Source organism: Bombus huntii, chromosome 11 (genome assembly GCF_024542735.1).
Source record: "Bombus huntii isolate Logan2020A chromosome 11, iyBomHunt1.1, whole genome shotgun sequence".
Classification (NCBI taxonomy): domain Eukaryota; kingdom Metazoa; phylum Arthropoda; class Insecta; order Hymenoptera; family Apidae; genus Bombus; species Bombus huntii.
This window is the reverse complement of record NC_066248.1, coordinates 6,809,115-6,826,474: the sequence shown is the minus strand read 5'-3', so window position 1 is coordinate 6,826,474 and position 17,360 is coordinate 6,809,115. Positions and strand designations below refer to the sequence as shown.

The window sequence follows — 17,360 nt, the reverse complement described above, 5'->3', positions numbered from 1 at the left end:
CACGTGCTTCGGTTCGAAAGCCAACACCTCCCCTTCGACATTCGCCTTCTCCTCTTGCTTGGCAATCGGCCGCGTGTCACTTGCATCTGGGACTAACCGTACACTATCCGCTCACTTTGGTCCGATTTGGTAGACATTACCGCGGTATTTTCAATCGGGGACTCGATGGAGCAAGGACACCATTAGCTTGTCACACTCGACCAAACAAGACTCAGAACCGCAATGTTTACTATCTCTTTGATGCCAGGTATCTGGCTACTCGCTATCATGTACCAGATATGACCGAATCGGTAGTCTATCGCTCGCGTGTCTCCCTTCTGATATTCTAATCGATTTTCCAACGTTTAAGGCGACAACGATCGATACCTTAAGAATCAATATACATTTGATTTCGCGTGTCTAATCGGCTCGTCGCTGGCAGTTCCATTTCATCAGCACGAATTTAAGCGGACGTGGATAGAGGGAAGACGCGTTTCTGGGCCACACACGAGACACGCGTTTCTCCGGTGTCGACCTCGAAGCTTCGAGCGATTATATTTTCTCCTGTGCATTAAAGCCCGTACTTAGGCGTACCGTTATTTAGTAATGCCTCACGCTCGCGCTAGGATTTCCAAGATTTTTTTTACGGAACATCGACGCGAAGATTACTGCAATCAGCCGTAACCTATCAGTGACTTGCACAAGAATGACGCGACCGCAGGATTAACCCACGGACAATGTCTTCTTCCTATGCGAAACGTTTGACGAACGATCCATCCACTGTGGCATTGGCTCGTCCATTCGCAGGTGTTTGATTATTTGCGAATGATGGTTTTCGACGTGGTTTTAGGCTGAGATTAATCCTTGATGGCCTAACGTTGTATAAGAGTCATCGGTTGATCCAAGAAAAGATTATTTTACGTATCGAACTCGTGTACGTCCATAGCTTGTTATATAAACGTTTATGCTATTACGTCAAATATAATTCATAATTTCTGCTGAGGTAGATATACAAGGTGTTTAGAAAAAGAACGGTTTTTTATCCCGATTTTGCGATCTCATCAAACAAGGATTAAGGTTAAACATGGATACAAAATACCTAAAGAGGTGCCTAAAAAAGACGAGTCGGGCGATCGATGGATATGGACTACGTCTACACAGTCCTCTTTTGGTAAAACCGTTGAAAGACGTGTTCATCAAGCTTCCAGGGTCAGTGGAACGTGACTTACTCGAGGAGTAACTTATGGCACTTTCACGCGATACCGAAGACCATCGATTCTTCCAAGCCAGCGTTAATTTAACCGAAGATGGTCAATCTATGACGTGCAAATTCCTGAATGGATTGTGCAAGTTGAGGAATAACTTGCAGCCTCGAGCCACGGTACAAGAGTCACGAACGTGATGGAATTTCTCGCGACTCTGTCACCGAATCCCACGATGTTCGATTTCTAATCGAAGGATCTATCGATTCGTATCGATTTTGTTACAAATTTATTACGAAACGACATCGTCGCCGTATCGTTGCGGTGCGTTCACAACGTGCCGGTAGAAGATCGTTGGAGAGCGATTAGCTAGAGATAAATCGGAATAGAAAAATGAACGAAATAATTATTAACGCATTTGCCAGGTATCTTAACGCGTGATTTTTATCTTTCACCGCGAATGATATAGAGGCGAGCCAGCGCAAGATCACTCGTAGTTGTTAACTCCGGCACAGTGGAAAGGTCGTAGCCATGGCATGAAAATTTATGCGTAATTGCTTTGAAACGAGAGTACCACCGTATCGGTACGAGATCTGACCGATCCTGTCACCGTGCAGACCCCAAGCCACGGTGCAGCAGCAACTACGGCAGCAGTCAGACATTCGATACAGCAACCTACACCTTCGAAGAAGTCAGAATGGTTCCGTCGTGGTTTATGCGACCGGTGAACGTGGCGTTGTCGGGCACGGCTCGACCGCTGATTTAAGTAAATTGCATGCAAATGCACGAACTACCGGCTACGAACGGGAATAAGGTCGGCCATTAACGGCCATTCCTACTCGGATAAATAACAATAATTGAGTGGATCGTGGATTTAGTCAAATGGACACGTATCGAGGCTGGAATTCCAGAAACGCGAGTTCATTCGTAACGCGGAAGTATATTCGCGAGTGTGTAGAATCGACGTACTGTACGCGCGTACGTGTGGTAGATGTACGGACGAAGGTCAGTCTCTTTGTCGCGTTAGATCATTCCCGATCGAATCGAGAAATTGTATCGCGACAGGTTTTCCGTGACCTTCCGTCGAAGAAAACAAATAATACAACTTCTTTTCGAAGAGGGCCGCCGTTCTTTAGACTCGCCTGTGAGCGGTGAGACCGAGTTTAGATTGCAAAATATCCGTCGTTATAATAAAAATTCAAGGAACGCGACGTTCGTGCGAACTCGGCTACGAATCTGGCTTTGGCTCGGCGTCGGTTTCACGGTAACCTTTGGAAACGGTCGCTCGCGTTCGTGTAATTCCCACTTGAAAAATTCCTTTGATGTCCAAACGCGGACGATTCGAGCGGCAAATTTAAATTCCTAATTGATCCGGTGTACACGAGACCCTTTCCAACTCGGTGTGTAACCCGCATACGGGTATACGGTAGGCAACCGATACGGTGGGGGATGATCGTGTAACTCGCGACGTAAAGTTGCACCACATTAGTCCCCTGGTATATTTACGGCTGTGTAAACCGTACGTGGGGGTCCCGGGTTGGCATTAGCCGGGCCAACATAACCGCGACAGGCGTACGTATATGGCGAGCAATTCGCACCGTTAACTACCGTCCATACTCGGTACGTAACCTGTTGTGCATCCTCAACCTCTTTTCCTTTCACCGGTTTCTCATCCTCCCGCTGTTCTCCCTTGATTCTTCGCCATTGTCCCAAAATTAGCTCGATAAATCGTGCTATAGCCGCACTTGCCGGCGCGTGTATACGTCGAGTTAGTTATTCGCGGCGTGGGAGTGAGAGGAGAGAACGATACTTTACGAGCCGACGAATACAACGAGGAAAAAGAAGAAACCGAGACTTTCGCGCGATTCGAGAATTCACGATGTCGCGCGTTCTTTCCTTTCATTTTTTTCGTAAATCTTTCGCCGATTAAACTTAATTTCGTTCGGTCGCTTCGACGTACACGTGTATTCGCGCTGTTCCGACGTTCGCTTTCATCGTCCCTTTCCTGACGCTCCAAGATCCGATAGTACAAAGATAGCGAAGGTGACAGGTACGTCCTTGAACATCCGCCGGCGAACCGTGCACCACTACTTGTGTCCTAGTTGCCACGAGATTCTCAGGAGAGGAAAAGAAAAAAATGTGGAAAGAAGGGAAATTATGATTATGCCCGTGCCAATCCCGTTTCGACGCCGCCAACTGTGAGACCGCATCTCGAACGAGCAATCGTTATTTTTAATTAAGGGAAAAGATCGGAGTGGTTCTGGCACGAGGAGAAACCGCTCCAAGATACTTCGAGGCCGTCGAACGTTGCAACGAGATACTCGCTCGGTGTGCATTAATTGCGAGCGGTGTTAATGGCATTGTAGCGATCTCCGCGAGAACGATCTTTTACGTCTTTATGATTCATTAACTTCTGACACGTCCATCCGAGACAGAGACTTCCAACGTCGTATTTTCTTTCTTTTTCCTCCGCGTGTAATAAGCAGGATCGTAAATCTTTTCTTGTCGATCGGTCGTACGTAAAAACTGTTCGCCATGCTTGTTACAAAATTTAACGATCGCTATTCCTTAGCGTCGTTTTCCTATAGCAATTCCTTGACACTTTGTCGCGCGAAAATTCAGAACTTTGCTCGCTGCTATATTATTTTACTCCTTCTTTTGTAACCCGTTGCATTCTATACGACTGTTATTTTCGAAGCGAATCAACGTAGCACGCTCGGATGGAGCTTAAAAAGTTCTCACGACCATTTGGGCTCTGTTAACGATCGTAGCACCGGTATATTTCGTCAAGAATGGCCATTATTTATGGCCGCTCTGTATCGAATCGGAGATCGATACTTCCACGTTTCTCAATCGAGACACTACAGACAGCCCGTGCTTGAAAATACAAGAAAATGTCGATTCGTTGGAACACAATCGTACAAGAACCACGTGAACGAATGTATCCATATTATCGTCGAAACAAATGTCTGGAAAGCTGGTTTTTGCCTTTTACCTCGAAACTTGGCACGTGTCGAATCGCCAAATATAGCCATTTACTCACGAGAGAACGCGAAAGAACGATGGTTTGGATGGAGCGCGGACGGAAGAAAGTAAGACGAAAAGGAACACCACTCCTTTCCTCGATTATAGCTAGTATTATATTCCTACGAAGACTAGCCTCCGCCTTTCTGCTCACCTGCCGTCATTTCTATCCTATAATCCGATTATAGTTAAACGATATCGTGACGCTCGATTCCCAGAAGCCGATTAAGAAATTGGGCAATCGAGAAAGGGCCAGATTTTGGATGACTCGAGCCTTTTCTCCCATCTTTCTCTCTCTCTCTCTCTCTCTCTCTCTCTTTGCCGTTCTTTTTCTTCGCATTCATGGCACAAGGCGTATTTTTTCAACTAATGTCATTCATCTGCTCGGCATTATGACGCGTCTCGCTCGCGCACAACGCGTTCCGTTCAACGAGCAAGAGGAGAAAAAAGAAAGGAAAAAAGGAACAACTGACGCGTGACTATTGACGCTCATTAGCCGGCGTGAGTGTGAATTCTGGTCGTGTGTTTTCTTCGTTTTTCGCGCGCGACCGTTGCGTCTTCCGGCCGTGCATCCGTGTTTCCTCGACGATTAGCAGATTTCCAGTGTCCCCAGCGTATAATTATGATCCTGCTCGAAGCTACGGGACACCGTGGCGTTAGCTCGTTCTAGCCGCGCCATAATTATCACGACCTGCTCTCTGGTGCTCCGCTGTTTTAACGGTGTCCGTGATTCCTTGAAATATATAGACTAGACCAGCCACAATTAGAAGCCGGTATGAAGATTTTATTTTACGACAAAGTTGATAGAACGTTCCGATCGTACGTCTTTGCAATTCGTGCTCTGTAATTCGTGACAGTGACGTAACCGATCGTCGTAATCCTGTACAAGTAGAGTACCACATGGAATCACCGTTTGCCCTGTTCCGTCATTTAAGATCATCCGCGTGATTTACGGTGGGAATAGATGGGTCTCTTCGCTTAAACAGGAGTACGTTTTTAAAACACGGGAGACAATGGGTGTCTAGCGGTGGTGGGCGTACCACGATGCGGGTGAATCACGGCCTCGATATCGTAGCCCCAGTTTTTTGCCAGTCTACCGTTCCCATGCTGCAATGTCCAATGTTGTAAAAATCCCGTTACAACATCCTATAAATTACTTAAGGTTCCCACAGCACGCCCCACTACCGTTTCGCGGTACACCTTGGACCGAGCGGGCTCGCTCGTGAAATTACCGGCTAGCAGTAGTTGCCGCTTCTATCCATAAAATCGACACCCTCCAATTAATCCCCGATCCTTTGGAAGGGTATGCCCGTCCTTTCTTTTTCTCTGCCTCTCTTTGGCAGTGTTTCGCGGTCGGTCAAGGGTAATGATATATTTGCCGATTGTTACAGAATTCTCATGGTTTCGTATGGAAATAAGGGGATCCGGTTGAACATAGCCTCGTTGATCCCTCGCCTCGGAAATAATAACAGTTTCGGCGTGGCGCTCGATTTACGACACGCGTGCACGGAGCAATTCGATCGACGGACGCGCTCGTTGCACGTGTACTTTTTCTCTTGGATCCTTTGCACGTTCTTTTTTTTTCTTCCTTTCTTTCTTTCGTTTTTTTTCGTGTACGCCGAACGAGCTTCGGTATCGCGCGCGTATCAGCATTCCTTTGGGACCGTATTGGACATAACAGCGTGTACTTACGTGCCGATAAGCGTCTCGAAGTAAACGAATGTCCCGTACAAACCTTTTAAGAGGCGCACCCGTCGCCGAGGCGCGAGAGTAATTTAAGGCCCGAGTGGGAATCGCGATCGAAGCGTGCGTAGCATCCGCGATCGAGCCGTTTAATCCAGCCGGCCACTCACGTTCATTCCCGACAATCGTCGATTACAACGCGACCAGCTTTAATTGTTCCTTCTAATTTGTATCAATTTAGTCGGTAACCTTATTGGATAGTTTCGCGTGCAGGAATCGATTAACCGGCGATTTGTTCGTTTGTTCGAAAAATGTCAGCATCGTAGAAACAGGATAACGATAGAAAATGGCTATTTCGTTGGTTCCGTAAGTGCTTGCAGAATTCCGATGAGATTCTACGTGAATTTCATAATCTTGTATCTCGAAGTTCGAGATTCCACGATTCCACGATTCTGTGGCTTGTCTCGATTTTCCAACGTGATCCTTGGTAGGTCTCGTGATCCTTGTTCGATTCTTGGTAGGTCTCACGATTCCAAGGTTATCCGACGTGGTTTTCATGACCCTGCGGGTTCGGAGTTCGTGGTCGTCCGCCCCCGAGGAGATCTGCGGCAAGTTCCACGGCCTCAGGATTATACTGTGTGGATTCCATGAATACGAGATGGTTTGACATTGGTTCCATCATCCTGGGATTATTCCATCGTGTGTCGTATATCCTCGGGTGCCATAGCGTCCGAGATTCTTCGTTAGTGAGACGATCCGAAATAGTTAGCACAATGGTATTACGTATCAGGTGATAACCGACACTAATCGTAGATGACATAACATTTGTAACACGATTGTTTTTAAAAATTATTTGCAGTAATTGTCTCTGTAATTATATATGTATCATTACGTACATACTTTCGAATACATTTCTATCACGTTATACACTAAATCCTTTTGTTCGATTCTACCATTTAGATTCTTATCACCTGGTGTTACCATTGCTTCCTCCGTCGTATCTATTTCAGTACACGAGTCCTAACTAAAAGGAAATAATTGCACATTTCCGGATGAGTCACGTTAACTCTCTCTCGCACGAGTTTCGTGATAGCAGATGCGCTAATTAACCGAATCGAACGCTTTATCATCGTCATATTACGATCAAGCGTTGGCGGACGTAAATTCAACGATATAAGTTTAAATATATTCGTTCTACGAGAGTCGCTTCTTTCACCGAAATCGTTTAAAATGTGTTCGTACTTACCTTTAAACAGTAATTCGAAAGTTACCATCGAGAATTGCGATCGTGATCGTTGAAGTGATTACTTCAAGAAAAACTCTACACCTTTTCTTTTGTATATGCGTGACCTGAAGACCGTTGTTACCAAGAGAATAGAATTTAGTGAAAAAAATTCAAAATAAGAAGAGGTCCATATTATTGTGCCTTTGAATATAAATTTTGTTTTGTGTTACAAGGTCCAGAAACAAAAGAGTTATTAGTAGATTTCCATCGCTGTTTCCTGCAGCCTTCAGCTAGAGCTACACACCAAGGTTAACTTTTTGGTAATGTCCTTTGCTATAAATATATGAACGTGCTCTCTATCATAGCTTCTTCTATTGTATTGTAACACTGTAAAAGTGAGGATCTGAATCAGCATACACTATATCTATATTTATACCTGTACTTATACCTATAGTTATTTCAGTATATTTTTCTATTAGAAATTCATCCACTGGTTCCTCTATCAGTCAACATCAACAGTGATACACGCGAAGCTTGTGATCGGACAAATCGATCATCGATCGTTTACACTAGTGATCTAGTTTACGCTAGAAAGAGTAAATTGCAAAAACATCGTGATTTCTGTTTTTCTTAAAAAAAAAAAGTAACTGAAAGAAAGAAACAGGAGAAGAGGAGGTGAAATCAGCCAGAGCGACGAGTATCTGATCGACTGGAACATTTGTATGGAATGTCGAGCAAGTGAGCGTCGCGCACGACGCGTTCCACGAGTGCTGGAGTCCTCGCTTAAGAGCGAGCCGATCCGCTTCATTAACGTTCGGACGATCCACAGATAAAGCGAACTACATGTTGGGGTGGAGTCACTGGGGCGAGAGCTCTCTTGAATCCGTAGTTTCAGATTTTGAGGTTGACCACTCTCGAATCTCTCCTTTTTGCTCCATTTTCGATCGATTTCACTTGGACAATGTATCCTTCTTGTAATTAGAGCTACTTAGGCGTTTATCGTGAAAGTATCTTTGGCGGTAAGAAGGCACTCGGAGATGAAAGCGTTTGCACGATAACTTTGTTGTTGGTGTTTTTTTTTTTGTGCACAGAAATTATGACGCATCAGGGTCATTGTTATTCGTCATTGATAATCAAATGTTCATCGAGTATTTGGCCTTCATTAAATGTGAGACAAGGTCTGATAGAAAAGTGTAGATAGGATGCGCTGTCGTAAAATGATCTCTTAATGCTTCAACTAAATCAGCTACGCAGTTCGATTACACGTTCGCGTCTATCGATCAGATAAGAACATTGTAGTACGTGGACGGATTTTAGAATAAAACTGTGACGATATCGTATCTATTATGTCACGTTAGCTTTATCAATTTTATTTTGAAAATCTAACAATCTGGATAGGTATTTGTGAGCGTTTATCAAAGCATGGATTCGCGAATGGACATTGCTCTCAAGATAACTTCATGCGACATGGGATAATTGCGCGTCATGTGCAGATTATAACGCACACTATACACGAGATTTATCTCGCGAATCGCGACTAGATATATTTACAAAACAACGATGAATAGGAGCATTGTCGTGTAATTGTGTTGTAACTGCACTTTTATTCCCAGGCGCGCTTTTCACGAAGATTGTCGTGCGTGATGTCTCGAATATACATGTTCCGTTTGATACGTGTGAATATATTTTGAATGTTAATATCAGCTTACCTCTGCTATTATTCTTACGTGCATACAACTAGATCCTCGAATTCTTTATTTCGTGTCTTAAGCGTCCCAGAAATTCCATGAAATTGAACTAAAGCGTAACCGTTATTAAGTTCGCGATTTATACATTTATCTTCAACAACCATAAACGTTAAATTGACATTGTTAAAATTTCCTGCTATTAACATGATACCGACGATTGAAAAAGGCGCAAATGCCATTATTTATCGCTCATACATCACAGAAACTTTGTTCTTCGATAGAGAAATTCTTCTTGTTGCCTCAATAAGATCAGCTGAACGTTATTAATGGATTCAGTTGTTACCACTTGGCCGATATATTTTCGTTCGTGCGAGGATTGTTTCGGTGAGTCACTCTCGCTGGCCGACGACTAGCCAATGGGTTATTGATGGACAGAACGTTTTGTAAGGCGGCAACGTGACCGTTTTAAATGCGCGAAAGCCTGTGTAGCGCCTCTCGCCAAGGACGAAAGGAAGGTAGAACAGGCAACCTGCACTTTGCTTAAGCAGGAGAGCCCAACTCGTCGTCGTAATTTAGTAGTGGCGGGATTCTCGTGTTGCGGGTACCGCGGAAGGCCGGCACGCCTACGTGTAACGCAGGATTTATCGTGTTTTTCGTATCCGGCTGGCGGAGCGAGCCGTTTTTGTCGACTAACGACGACGCTTGATTCACTTCGCTACTCACCGATATCGCCGATGTCGTATCTTCTACTTCTGTCTTTTTCTTACCAACGAACCTACACAGGTTTACCAATGTTTATCTATTAATTTTCGACATAATCTACGTCGCTAACCGAGACTTTGTTTCAAATATTTCCAAATTTTGTTTCGTTGAGAAATATAAAACGACGTATAAACGTTGCTGTATATAAATAAACGTTGATGTATAAAATTCACGTGTCCAATAGAAGAGAAACCGGCGGGACGAGCGCATGGTATTTCAGAGACGAATAGGAAGGGACAGAGAACCGTTCGGGCCAGGTCGATCCCGGGCCTGGCGCAAGAAACGGGTAATGGTAGTCTAAATACACAAATTCAAGAGGGGAATCGGCGCGGCTGTCCCTATCCTTAAATGGGTCGACGAACGCGGCACGAAACCCATGCATCACTCCCTTACGCGACATCGGAATTTTTCAGTTTTATCGAATTATCTAGGCATTACAGCTAATGAAAGCAATCCTGGCGATCCCCGAGACCCCGTCGGTCTTTTGCCAGGCTCGGATACCGCCACAGCCGCCATCGACGACATATATTTCTATACACGCATATAAAGATATATACGTCCCTATACATGTCCATATGTATGAACGCACACGGCCGAGCATGTGTCGAGCTTACATCGCGGCGGCGGCACCTCGGCGTCGTCACAAATTGCTCGGTATGCTTTTTCCTTGGTGACCAAGGGATCCGGAGGATCGCGTTCCAACAGCTCCTAAACACGCCGGTGCGAAGAAGAAGGAGCAGCCTGTGAAGCGGACAATCGGGAACCGCGGACGATTTCTTGTCGTGGACTACCTTCGGCAGACCTTCTGGTAGCTCCGTTCGTGACGTCGGTTTCGTCGGTTTTCTTTGAATCCGGTCGCGCGACCACGGGAACGAGATGTCGCGCGTATTTAAACGAGCCGCGTCGAATAACGACGGTGCACCGAACGCAAGCAGATTTTCAAGGATTTTTGCACGCGGATCCGCGCGTACGCTCGTGCTCCGGTGGATTCGTCCGGGAGACATTCTTGCGCTTCGTAGAAGTAGACAATTTGCTTTTAATTTATACCTGTATCATGGTTGCTTTTCTCGTACGTCTTTCGGCCTGGCATCGTAAAACACTCGATTTCAGGTCCGTCTTCCAGCTGTCCGTATCGTAACGCGCGGCTGCCAACGTTTACGCGTGTCATCGTTGCACCGCGCCGCGCCGCGGCTTCGCCTGCTTTCGCGATGATTGATTTACGCCGGCCAGGCCAATCATTTATTTTCTCCGGTGCCGGGCTTCTGCTTACATTGTTACGCACGGATGGGATCCAAGATGGCGTTACAAATTGTCCCGGAGTACGCTAATACGACACGGTGACTGCTCTCCGTCTGGCTAGGTTTATCAGCTACTACTTGCCGAAGCGTCATCGGCTCAGAGCCAATTTCCAATTGTCCTTGGAAGGCGTTTCTTCATATTCCTTTGTTGTTTGAACTAAGCCGCCTCTTGATTTCCGTTTGTTAAGTAGTAGCACAGAATGCACGTTCCTTTTTGCGTCGTTTTTGTAAGATGAATTAGGCATGCGAACAAATTTATAACGTGCCAAGGAATAATTTGAACGTGTATAGACATTCTCGTTCGAACTTTGTAATTAATCTCTGAAAGTTAACCACGCCGCTATGGTAAACAACTGTACGATTAAAATTCAAAGAAGATTGTTTATCATGCAACTTATTCGTATCTTAGTTTCTAAATTAAGTCTTTAGGTTATCGTGTCGTATCTCGTTTACAAATATAATGTTTTCCTAATAAAGGTACAATGTTCGTTCGATTTTGGTCGTCACCGAGGGAGCTAATTAATAAACATTTCCAGTTATTAACGATTGTTTAATGACGATTGTTTTAAAGTTGATTTACATAATACCTGCCTATTGGTAGCGACTAATCGTTTCTTATCTACATACATACATCGACGCAGTACGTTTCGAGAAGCGATCGTCGAGTTTTAGGAACTAATACATGTTTAAACAGCTGTTTTTTTGTTAATTATCGATGCAACGTCAGTCGTCGGAGGTCCGTAATGGCCGACTACGATGATAAAATTCAGTTTTCCGTTTTACCAATGTCGATCGTTATGGAACGGAAGAAAGGAAACAAATAGAACAAAAGAAAAGGAAACATTGGTTCGTAGAAGTGAAACGAAGCATTTGGCGCAGCCTATCGGGTAAATCGCGGCGATCGACAGCGACGTGTAACAAAGTAACAGGAAGCGCGTTCGCGCAGTCTCGTTTTTCCTTCGACTTCCATTTTTCACTCGGCCGTGGCTTTTGCCGTGCTACTCGCCAGTTCTCTTTTTGTCGCATTCGTTGGAGTTCCGGGGACGTATCGTAAGTCTGTTCTACGAGGCTGCCGACCGATAGCGAGAGGTGGGGAACCCGCGGCCGATCGTAACTTCGTAGTTTCCGCGGTGGCCACGTCTTCGTGTTCAACGAGCCTTTATGGCTTCCACGCGGACCTCGTGGCGGCGGTCATTGTCAACCTTAGAGAGGAGCGGTTTACGCCCGTGGACAATCGTTTTTGCCACCTCCGCCGTGGAACCGCATCCCCGCTAGTGGGGATTTATGCTAACGCGTTAATAATGATAGGCTTTTTGTTGTTTTCCGCGGCTTGTTGCCGCTTCGCGTACATGGACGCCGACGGTGCTGTATCTTGGGCCACTTTATTGCCACGATCCTGTTGCTCGCTTTATCGTCGATTAATGGTACGCAACGGTGTGGTGTGTATCTACCACTAAGCAAAGAGTGTGCGCGTGTATTGCTCCGATAAAACGTACTAAATACACCTTCGTGGGACTCGTTAAGACGCGATGCACGCGTTAGTTAATGACGTCGTCGCGCGTTATTCCGCCATTTTTCGTTATTTAGCCAGCGTTATCTCGCTGCCGAGGAAAGCACTATCCTCGTCGTTGCCTCGTGTCTGACGAACAGCTGGTACTTTTCCCTCTTTGGTTACGATAATGATCGGTCGCGGAAGCACAGGATATTTTAGAATAAAATGCGTCGATGGATAGAGCTGTGGTACTTTCTTGATGAAGATCGAAAGTTAAAATGTAAGCCAGTCGCACATACGGTGACATGTAGGTAACTTGTTTTGGTTGACGAGTGGAATGTGACTGGACTCGTTGAGCGTTAACGCGGAACTTGTTTGTTTCATACGTGAAGTGGTCGTTTGTGGAATATTTAGAGACGTACGGTTGTTCGATTTGGAAAGGGGGAATGTTGTGACGTTCTTTATGAATCCATCGACTTGTCTATGCTTATTTAGTCGCTTCTAATTCCTCGAATCGGACAAAAATTTGAAACAAAGAACCCTTTCTATTCTGGAACTACGATATTTTCAAAGCAGATCTTTACAGAGCTCATCCATTTCAGAATCCGAATACAGAGAAGCGATTTAAATCCACGCCGATGAATTACGGGGAGAAGTCGAGTCTAAGAACGACGGCGCCTCACGAATGTGAAGCACGTCCGCGCGACGCCTATGCCGCAGCCCAATGAGATTCACCAGCACGTGCGCTCTCGAATAATAGCCAGCGCCTTCTCGCGTTGTCTCGATATGGCCGTGACCACGTCGATATCGCGGATATCCACGGATAAACTCCTGCAAAGGCTGTACCGTGTGTGTTCCCGACGCGTACGTAAGTAAGTAACTAAGTAAGTAAATGGAAACGCGAGTAAGTAAGCCGAATCCAAGATGGAGGCAGGTGGTGTTACGGTTAACGAGTATCGACGTGGCCAGCGAAACTGCCATGTCGCCGGTGTCCAACCCGTTGCTCGGATCCATGCATCAGTTTGTTCGCCGTGTGTATCTCTTCCGCGACGTTCGAGCGTTCTTATTGATCCGTGTACGCGTTTTCCCCACCTTCGTTCCGTGCACGTTCGTTTCTGCCGCTTGTGTGGCGTTGCAGGCGCAGACGCCCCATTGAATTGCCACCTAAAGCTCGACTCTGTCCTCATCGCGGAGTAAGTGCATTTATATTTGTTGGAGGTTGGCGCTCGCACGTCGTGCAACTCGTCGTTGTACAGTGGCGCATGGTCGTCCCACACAAGCGTAACAACGACGTGCCGCGTTTGTTATCGCCGTGAGAGAAGACGTCGCACGCTAAAGTGCAAGTTCGCGGTTCTGGCCTTATATATCGCGGATCCCACGGTGCATCGGCGCACCGTGTCTGGGTGGACCTATTGACTACGGCTAACAAGGCCGCCGCTTGTACGAGGAAATGCAAAGGAGAAATGTACACGCTTCAGGCTGCTGCTCTCCGCGAGACGCTGATACTTGGATCGGTTGCTGCGCTAGAACGGCCAGCTTATCGTGTAATTTTGGATTACACGTCAAGGATTTTTATTCGATTAATCATGCTTGAGAGTAATTTGTAGATGGTAATTGACTGGATAAAGTAGTGGTAAAAAGGCCTGTATAATTTGACGTAATTTGACGTAATTTGACGAAGTTTAAAAAGCCTGTTTCAGTATCCTTACATAGCCTGTACTACTAACAAACAAATAGTTAGAATTCCAATTAATTCCCACGTCCGTGTTAGACGTCGTAAAGCTGAAATTTCTCGTTACATAATCCTTGTCAATACGGAATATAGACGGAACGAAGTAAAAAGAAATTCACGAAGAGTAAAAAGCAACTGTCAAAGACCATCGAATGGATACAACTTTCTGGCACATAGTCGTCGTTCGTTCCGCCTTGAAAAAGGCTCTTTTGTCGGCGAGAGGCAAGAGAATCGCGTGAAAGTGCCGTGTCAAATCCTTTTTTCTTGCTTTCTTGCTCACCACTTACAGAGTCTGTCGAACCATGCTCCCAATATGTTTTAACCGAGATAGCCGAGAAAGTCTTCCGGTTTATGCGTCTCAAAAAGTTGAGACAGCCAAAAAAATTAGTTAACGCGATCGTGTCTCCTTCGATTTATCCGTATTTCCAAACCGTAGAAACGTTCTCTAACTCGAATGACCATATAAAAGTACATGGAAGAGGAAACGAGAAAAATTATCGCCCTGTCGAAACACGTAGACTTGGACACAAACCTGGTACTGTCATCGTTCTACTTGGAGCGTCTGTTCTACCAGAGTCTTATCTCAACACCTATCCCACAGTCTCGTCCCGCGGATAGTATAATTTCACGACACGACCGCAACCGGCGGTCTCGTATTAAAAGCCAAACGGTAGTCAGCGGTAGACTTATTGCGATCGCCTGGTACAACGAGCTCGTACGGTTCGTACGTATGTCTCGAACGAGTTGAAAGGGTTCGTGCGAAAAAATGAAAGGGCTAGAAGGAGAGAGATAGCCGCGGATATCACGGCTCGAGAGAAGGAAGCCTCGTGGCGGGAGTTCGAACAATGGAGTGAGCGCGACGCTGAATATATCATCGGGCTTGGCGCATGCCCCGGTGCAATGCATCGCGCCGTAACTCGTAGCAACGCATGAATATAATATGGGCATTAATAAATCCAAGCAGGTATTAATGCGGGCTAATGTATGCGCGCCGGGCATTTGTTATGCGTCCACTTTGTAAAAGTCAGTCGGTTGGACCCTTCCACAATGGGCAGCGCGGTTGTTAGCCGTCCGTAGCCGTGGAAAGCGTCCCTCGAACTCGCGAAGCGGTTGCTCGTTGCCGGTTGTTGTCTGTTGTACACCGCGTACAACGCGCCGGTGCGCTGCGTTTCACCGCTCTTCCGGTCCGTCCGCGATTGTTGCCACAGCGGACTTATGTCCTTAACGTCGTCTCGCGGAGCTTCGCGTTGGACGTTCTGACAAATCGATTTAGAATCACCCGGTCAGCATGGTAGAACACGAACCGCGATCCGTGGCCCGCGGTCACGGACCATCTTCCGCCATCGTGGTTGCACGCACTGCGTTGCTGCGTTGCTGCGTGCACGATTGTAATTGCCGGTAACGCTACGTGCTTGTTAGCAATGCGCTAACCGTTTCTCGGTTGAAATATGATTGCGTCGCGGCAACGAGTGATTTATGCCCCGTTTGTATTTCTGTACAACGCTTCGGTGTTACGCCGACACCGCTCAGACGGAAAATCGTTTCGAGCCGTGCGTCGCACCGGCTAACTTTAACAAAACGTCCCACGTCGCCTATTTTATGCACCGTGATTTCTCTTTTTGTCTTCGGGATCGATCGGTGAGCACGAAGGATGAAAAGGCTGTCGCTCTTGTCGCAACACGCGACGATTTCGCTGCACCAGGGACACTTTTGCGGTGCAAAACGGTCGTGGCTATGCCGTTGATGTGTATCGGTGGTTGGGCGCGCCGCATATTACCATTACAATGGTTTTACAACGCTGTATCGACCAAGATCTCACGTGGACGATCCGGCTACTAGGTACACACTGTTTTGTGTCTCGTGAAAAAGCTTATCGGCAACGGGGGTACTGCTCCTACTAGTTGTCCGCGGACCTGTTGGCAGCCACTGGTTACGTGTACCCTCTATCTAAAGAAGTTTCACCGTACATTCAACCACTTTGTCTAATTTATTCGAATCTGATCGGGAAGTTTATTCAAATCTCTCGGCGTCGTTCACATTTCCATATCGTCTTAACATCTTCCTCATTCTGTTCTCATTCTTTCGTCGTTTCTAATTCTCCTCTTTCTATTTCGTTCTACTTTCCTATCGTCGCCTCTTTAACTACTCTTTAACCCGTACTTTAACTACAAATTGCTCGAATTTTATTAAAAATTTCCTATGGTTCTATCTGTATTCTTCGCATATGGCGTGCGCCAAAAACACGCCAGAGAGTCAGACACTTGCGCGCAATCGTATTTTGAAACAACATCGACGTATATTGGTGGATCCGAAGAGGAGCGACGCTGGAGAAATGTCGATGTTGTTGGCACGATGCAACCCGAGGGACGTCGATAGTCGTAGAGTTTTGTCGCTGCGACACCTAGCTCGGCCACCTATCCATGCATTATGCATCTAATGTTAGTTACATGAGGCATACGAAGGCGCTAGGCCCATCTTCCCAGGGCTTTCAGTTTATAAGATCGGACACCGACGTGTCTACCTGTCGTCAAGCTTTAGATTCGTTCTTTCGCCTTCTCACCTGCCGTTCTATCTACCGTCTATTCGTGGTATGATAGACCGGGATATTCAGCGTTGACGAATACGCGACAGTCCACCCTTTCTATCCACAACCGATCCTTTTCGTGTATTTCGCTTTACATCGAATTTCGTCGTATCTCGCGCGGTTAAGGATATGGATGTTTCTTTAGGAAGTTTCGCTAGACGGTAGCTGCTAAGTTCGAAGAGCTTTGCTACTTGAGACAGGGATACTCGCTCATGCAACGCTTGTAATTAATTAGGTTTTCTTTTTTACGCGATAAATATAAAATATCGAAAGCAGTAGTCGTGATCACTCGAGGGACGAAAACTTTACGTTAATACGTAAAATAGAAACGAGATAAAAATTAGGGTGCAAAGGAAGACTGAGCGATCACCCAAGATTGTCACACGATATACTCGCAATATCATCATTTTATATAAGTAGCGATAAATGCTTGATTATCATATTACGAGTGGATAAATGTGGAAACCAATAGATTCGCTACGGTGGTTATCTTTTATCGATGCTCCGAGCTTTCTCGAATGATAATTGCCAGCATAGGCGCGCATATAAGGAAGAGATCATAGGCACGTGAAATCTGGTTTTCCGCGATTTTCTGCCGTTCGATTAATGCAGCGGCACGTTTTTGCGCGACGCTCGAACTAGGAGAACTCTTGCAACAGTTAATGGACCCGTCTTGCCACGTATTGAGGAG

The 17,360-nt window shown here is 45.9% G+C and overlaps 2 protein-coding genes across 8 annotated transcripts in view; one reads left to right on the top strand and one right to left on the bottom strand.

Moving 5' to 3' along the window:
• The window catches only part of LOC126870823 (transcription elongation factor 1 homolog), a 222,825-nt gene extending 219,546 nt beyond the window's left edge, over positions 1 to 3,279 (bottom strand). For all 5 annotated transcript variants that reach the window (XM_050628837.1, XM_050628840.1, XM_050628841.1 and 2 more), the window contains exon 1: positions 3,270 to 3,279. The gene's annotated coding sequence lies outside the window, so the exon portion shown is untranslated. The remainder of the gene's footprint in view (positions 1 to 3,269) is intronic.
• LOC126870844 (Krueppel-like factor 6) overlaps positions 1 to 17,360 on the top strand; it is a 291,599-nt gene that overhangs the window by 52,393 nt on the left and 221,846 nt on the right. The window lies entirely within an intron of this gene.